The following is a 7,175-nucleotide window of genomic DNA, read 5'->3' as shown; positions in this document are numbered from 1 at the left end:
GGGGTGTGAGGGGTGTGTGGGTGTTGGGGTGTGAGGGGTGTGAGGGGTGTGAGGGGTGTGAGGGGTGTGTGGGGTGTGAGGGTGTGTGCGGTGTGAGGGGTGTGTGGGTGTTGCGGTGTGAGGGGTGTGAAGGGTGTGTGGGGTGTGAAGGGTCTGAGGGGTATGAGGGGTGTGAGGGGTGTGAGGGTGTGTGGGTGTTGGTGTGTGAGGGGTGTGAGGGGTGTGAGGGGTGTGTGGGGTGTGTGTGGTGTGAGGGTGTGTGGAGTGTGAGGGATGTGTGGGTGTTGGGGTGTGAAGGGTGTGAGGGGTGTGAGGGGTGTGAAAGGTGTGAGGGGTGTGAGGGTGTGAAGGGTGTGAGGGGTGTGAGGGTGTGTGGGGTGTGAGGGGTGTGTGGGTGTTGGGGTGTGAGGGGTGTGAGTTTCCTGAGGCTGAAGCAGTGCACACAGATGTGCGGGCGCGTGGAGTGGGTGAAAACTCCCGTCTGGCGTGTGGCAGGGACACCTGAGCACAGGGGTCCGTGGCTTCCCAGCAGCCTCCCCAGACCTGGGTGGAAGGGACCCGGATGTTTTTAAAAAAGCAGGGAAACCCGTGCCTCCTGGGGTGGTTTCTGGGCGGCCCCCAGGTCTCTGGGTCAGTGTCTCCCTGGCCTGTGTGCCTTGCACGTGGCCGCTCAGGGACGGGTGTGAGCGCTGAGGGGCGCTCGGGCCAGGTGGGGCCGGCAGCTGGGAGCAGGGCCGGACAGTGGGTGCAGCAGAAGCAGGCAGGACGCGCCTCCAGCCTGACATCGGAGGGGGCGAGCGCCGGTGGCCAGGGACGGGCTTGAGGGGGTCTGTGGGGGTCTCCCAGCGCCCCGCCCACCGTAGATTCTCCCAGCTCTGTCCTGCCTCAGGGCCTTCGCTCTTGGGCTGGGCCCATCCCAGTCTCCTCTGAGAGGCCCTTAGGTGGCAGCTGAGTTCAGCCACATTTCCACATGCCCTGCACCCGTTCTACTGAGCACGCCCTGCAGACTGGGGTGCCGGGGACGGCGGGGCTCCCTCCACCGCAGGGCCTCTGGGCGGCTTCTCAGGCTGGGTTTGCGCCAGACGCTCGCTGCAGCCCTGCCCGTGACTGATTTACCCCCGTGACTGATTGCTCTGCCCTCTGGGATGGGCCAGGGGGCCTGGGGCTGTGCGGGCTGGTGCTGGCCGCAGGGCGCTGGGCACAGCCTCCACAGCTCTGCTGGGCCTGGCCAGGAACAGCCTCACTCCCTGCGCTCTGTCCCCGTAAATGAAAGGCCCCTTCTCCTCCCAGCCTCACGCTGCCGCAGCCGGCTCACCCAGCCCTTTGTGCCCACACGTTGCCATGGAGATGGGATTCAAAGCCCTGGCACTTCAAGGCTTTCCCTCCTGTTCCGGCGGGCCGCTGGGGGAAGCCGGGACACTGGTGGCTCATGCCGCCTCCTCTCCATCCCATGAAACGCCAGGCTCAGCCACAGCTGGCTCCCGCTGCTTCTCCCGGGATCTTATTCAGAGCGGGGGACACTGAGGCCTGGCGGCCCCGATTCCCGCAGTCTCTCTGAAGCCCAGGAGGCACTGGGCACATGGGCACCACGAGGGTGTGCCCAGTGGAGCGGACGCGCCCTCCTCACTCCCGGGCAAAACCGCCGTGTGCACAGGGCACAGCTATGGAGTGCCTACAGGGTCTGTGAGGCTCAGGCCGTGCACGCCCACAGCAGGCACGGTCCAGGGCCCCTGACCCCAGACCACCTGCCCCCTCCAGTCTGCAGGCCCATTGTGCAGCCCTGAGTCCGAGTTACCCCACTCACAGTGTCTCAGGGTCTTTCTCCACGCCCGGAACACCACTCACACTCCATCTCCCCATAGTCTACCCTCTAATCACCTCCTCAGACTCATGCAACTGCAAACGTCCACAACAGAACTTCCCGGTTGCGGCCACTGCCCTCCCGGGCCCTGGCATGGCGTGGGGAGCTGGCCCTTTGGGGTGCCACCTGCTCACTGTGGCCCTTGGGGGCATCTGGGACAACCTCGAGGCTCAGTGGTCCCCTCTGCCTGATGGAAGCAACCATCAGCCCTCAGACACCTGTCCCCAGATGTCAGGGTGGGGGGCTGGGCTCTGTGGGGGCCTCACGGCTTAGGAGGAGACCCTGCCCCTGTGTCCAATCCAGGCAGTCTGGAGAGGTCGACCCAGCAGGGACCTCACTGGCTGCCCCACGCCCCACAGCAGGCTGGCTGATGAGGGCCTTCGTGGGAGTTTATGGTGGGGGGACAGGAGCCAGGCTGCTCCCCACGCCCCACGGGGCTGCCCTGCACCCGCTGTCCCTGGCCTGGACACCTCGGGCCCACGGTAGCCCCCACCCCGACAGGGAGCGCTGAGGGGGCCACGGTCCCAGCCCCTAGAGCAGGCGAGGGGTGTGAACGTGAAGCGCGGAGGGCATGTAGGCCGGGACCCCGCGACAGGGCCCAGCCCCTGGGCAGCCCTCCCTCTGTGTTTAACGGGAAACTCCTGGGAGCAAGCACTGCCTTCTGCAAAGAGCCTGGGGGGCTCTGCTTTCCCTTGTCATGACCAGGAATGCCGTCACAGAAGCCAGGAGATGCCTGCGTGGGGTCTGGTGCACGTGCAGACCCAGTTCCAGCAGAGAAGGGCCCTGGCCACCTCCCGGGACCACCCACTGTGCCCCAGGTCCCCAGACGAGGGCTTCTGGTGGTTGTGGGGACCGTGGGGCCAGGTCAGGGCTCCAGGCTCCAGGAGAGCCCCTGGTGAGGCCTCCAGCTGTGGAAGGAGAGGGGGGCGGAGGCTGGGACTGACAGAGCCTCCGGTATGTCCGGTCCTAGGGGCTGGCTCGCAGCAGTCGGTGACAGAGCTGGGCCCTCAGCCTCTCATCACTCCTGGAGACAAGCACACAGACATCGCCTGGTGTGAGCTTTTGGGCGCCCAGGCCCAGCAGAGGGAAAGCTTCCTGCAGCAGAGCCCTGCTGGCCCTCCGCCAGCAGGTGGGTGTGGCCGGGCAAGCCCCTGTGTGCACAGGCGACCTCCCCAACCCACCGGAGATTCGCAGGGGTCGCCCAGCCCCTGTTCTGTCGCAGGAGCCCCAGCCTGGCAACAAGGCCGCCGCTCAACGAGGGAAGGACAGAGCTCCGGGGCCGTGGGGTGGGCAGGGGTGACCCCTGTCTGTCTGCCTGCCCCTCGGGCCTGGTGTCACCCAGCGCACGCTGCTTTCTGCAGAAGAGACTGAAGGAGCCACACCCCCAGAGGAGGGGGGGAGGGCCCCGGGGGGGAGGGCCCCGCCCACGGCCCCAACCCTCTGGGAGCTCAAAAGAGGCCAAGCCGGGCTGGGAGCTGAGTGCAGAGCGAGACCTGGCCTAATTCAGAACCCACCGCCAGGCCCAATGGTCACGCCCACCGGGCCTCTCCCCGCCTGGAAGAGCAGTTCAGTGGGTGCTGGGAGGCGTGAGGAGGGGGCAGCATTGGTGAGGAGAGGGCAGCACGGTGCTGGGCCCAGCGGGGAGGAAACAGGTAGTCCAGGAGGGAGGGTCCTCCCGCTCCCTCCTACACGTCTTTTTCTAGAAGCATTATCTGTTTATTCTCGGCTGGGCTGGGTCTCATCGCTGCACGGGCTTTCTCTCCTCTCTCCTTGCAGAGCGCGGGTGTCTCCGTGGGGTGGCTTCTCCGGTTGCAAACATGGGCCGCGCGGCACGCAGGCTTCAACGGCTGTGACGACTCCCAGGCTTAGCTGCTCCAAGGCACGTGGGATCTTCCTGGACTGGGGATCGAACCCATGTCCCCGGCACCGGCAGGTGGACTCTCCACCACTGAGCCACCAGAGAAGCACCCCCATCTCTTCTTCTTTTTTCTAATAATCTTTAAAATTTCAGAACAGTTTTTACATTTAGAGAAGAACCAAGAGCACACCACACCACGCAGTTGGTAACAGGGTGCTCCCATGCGGCGCCCACCCGGTTCCCCATTGTTAACATTCTACTTAGGACGTGCGATCAGTGAACTGATACTGACACGCCGCTGTTACCAACTGCAGCCTGCACTCCATTCTTCTTTCCTCTGTTTTTTACCTGATACCCTTTACCCACTGAAGGAGCTGCCTCTCAGTCCCTGAAACTCCTCAAGAACAAGGGGACGCAGAAGTGCGGTTCATCACCGGGGCCCCCAACACACCGGGCATCCGGGGCTTGCGGGAGTCAGGCCTGGTGGGAAAGATACGGTGCCAGGCTGTGGGCTCCCCCTCCTCGCTTCCTGTGCACGAGGGTGCCCTCCTGGGCCTCAGTCCCCCGTCTGTGGCCTGGGCCAGGCCGCGGCCACGTCTGCACCATGCTCAGCACCCGACGCGCGTGCAACTGTGATCCACGCTCCTGGGGCTGGACTCTCCTTCCTGGGGGCCCAGTTCCCCACACGGGGTCTCCCCATCCTGGGACCTGGGTGGGGCACAGCCTACTCCCCGAGGGGTACACGGGAGGCGCTTCTGACTGGGCAGCTGAACAGCCTCTGCAGGCGCCTCCCCCAGTTCTCAGCCCCTTCCCACTGCCATCCCGCCTCCATCAGCCTCCACTGAAAAGATGACCTTTACCCCTAAAGGCTCTGCCAGGCCAAGACAAGCTGGCGAGAGATGGACAAGGGAGGCCACGCTCAGCTGCAGTGAGAGCAGGTGAGCCCAAGCATCCCCTCACTGTTCATGGGTACGAAGTGGGTCCCTGAGGAGAGGAGTCAGCCTTAGCTGCCTTGGCCCAGCACTCAGGAGCAGCCACCTGCCTCTTCCAGGCAGTGCTCCTAAATTACCCACCTCTTCTCCAGACAAGACTGTTGTCTCCGCACCTCCCATGGACAGCCCCACACGGTATCTGCAAAGTCAGGGACACTGCCAGGGGGGCCGCTCCCCCCCACATCCCTCCTGCATGCCCCTCGCTTGTTAATTGCACCTCTTAAGAAGTTGGTGTCACCCCATTTCAGCAACAGGGGCCTGAGGCTGGAAGGGCAAGGGCCTGCCTGGGGACACTCAGCCAGCTGATGGGAGCCCAGGGTCTGCCGGCCCATGACAAGTGGGCATGGCTGGGATGTGACGCAGCGGTGTGGGCAAAGTCGACAGGACCCCTGGGGATAAGCGGTGGCCCTCCTGCAGGGCTGGGGGTGCAGGGCCTCCACGCCCCTGTCAGTCTGGCCCTGCGGCTGAGAAGCGGGGCCGCGGGATGACATACAACCTAGGGCATGTCTTGCTAGCCCCACGCCAGCGAGGACACGGGCAGACGGCGGGGCGCCTAGTGCAGGCTCCACATGGCTGGGCACCAGGAGAGCCCCTGCCCGCTGCCCGCCACAGCTGGAACGGGGGGCACTTGGGCTATTTGCAAATAACGATTTATTTTCTGTTGTTACTGGATCTCTGACCTGAGATGTGGATAAAAGGGGCCCAGGAGTGTGTGTCCCTCTCACTCCGCCTCCAAGCCTCTAACAGCCCAGCCCCACCTGAGGGAGACTCCTTCACCTCCCCACCCCCAGCCCCAGCCCTCTATGCAGGCACGCCCTCTCTCATAGGACTTCCCCTGTAGCTCAGCAGGTAAAGAATCTGCCTGCAGTGCAGGAGACCTGGGTTCGATCCCTGGGTCGGGAAGATCCCCTGGAGAAGGGAATGGCAACTCACTCCAGTATTCTTGCCTGGAGAATCCCATGGACAGAGGGGCCTGGTGGGCTACAGTCCACGGGGTTGAGAGAGTCAGACACGACTGAGCGACTAAACCACCACCACCTCTCTCACAACGTGAGTCCCTGAGCCTTAATGGGCCCTGTTGCCCTGTCAGAGGGTCAGGAGGTGGCATCTCACTGTCTTTTTTTTTTTAATTTTTGGCCACACCACGTGACATCTGAGACAAAGCACATGGGACCCTAGGTCCCTGACCAGGGATTGAACCCACAGCCCCTGCATTGGATGGGGAAGCCCTAACCACCAGATCACCAGGGAAGTCTCTTACCCCACCGTAACTTACGTTTGCATGCTTCTTGTTTTGAACCGGATTGAGCCTGTTTTGATGGACTCATTTCATATCTTGGTCACTTTCTCTTGAGTTGTTAGTCTTTTCCTAACTGATGGGTGAGAATTCTTTGAATGTAACAGAAAGCGTCTTTTTGTGAGGTGAGTCGTGGATATTCCCACAGTATGCTATTTATCTTTTTATCTTGTGCCCCCCACTCGCTGCCAAGCATCTGCCTTTTATTTTTACGAGGTTGGATATATCCGTCTCTGGTTTTTGTATAATTCTTGGAATGATTCAATTTACAGGGTTTTTTCCTTCTTCTAGTAGTTTTGTGGGTTTTATACTTTTTAAAGCTGTCGTCCATTTGGAACTTATTTTAGTATCAGGAGTGGGGTAGGGAATCCAAACATATCCCCCAAATGTCTGTTTAGTTGTCCTAAAGTGATGTATTTGTTATATATTTTGAATTATTTATTGGATAATCCGTTTCTCCTCCTGGATTTCACCTGCTCCCGCCTCACATTCGCACTGAAGCTTCTTTCTGGGCTTTCTCTTCCATCATCTGACTGTCCATGGGTTGTGTTAATTACTGTGTTCTAGAGTATATTTTCGGATCCCACATGGCCTGTCTCCCTCAGTATGCTTATTTTAAAATTTTTTCCTGGGTTTCTTTGCTTGCTCAGAATTACTTTGGCAGGGCCTCCTGATTTACCCAGAGAACCACCAGTCGGCACTCCAGCGGGGCCTCCCCCCGACGCACCCCCGCGCCAGGCCACCGCCCCTGACCTGCGCCCGCGGCCCCGCCCCCTGCCCGCCCTCGCGCAGAGTGCGCAGGCGCGGCGCTGTCCAGCGTGCTGGACCGTGATTCGGCCCCTGCCCCTGGGGAGTGGAGGGTGCGGAGGGCGCGGCCCGGGCGCAGTACCTTTCTGGGTGTCCTCTCCTGCCTGTGGGAAGAAACACGGTTCTGGTTGAGCCAGGAAGCTCTGCGGGCCCAGGCGTGGCCCCGTGCTCACATGCAGAGCAGCCCCCCCTGTAGGACAGGCTAGAGAGAGCCAGTGGCCGGAGCAGGTGGGCGGCACTGGGCAGAGGTGTCCGGGGGGCGAGTAGCCGGGGCCGGGGCTGATGGCTCTGGCCACTCTGCTGACTAGTCGTTCCGGAGGGGGCCGGCAGCGGGGCAGAGAGGCAGCAGCCAGGGGGCCC

This window comes from Oryx dammah, unplaced genomic scaffold, assembly GCF_014754425.2.
Source record: "Oryx dammah isolate SB20612 unplaced genomic scaffold, SCBI_Odam_1.1 HiC_scaffold_12, whole genome shotgun sequence".
Taxonomy (NCBI): domain Eukaryota; kingdom Metazoa; phylum Chordata; class Mammalia; order Artiodactyla; family Bovidae; genus Oryx; species Oryx dammah.
This window is presented reverse-complemented; position numbering follows the sequence as displayed.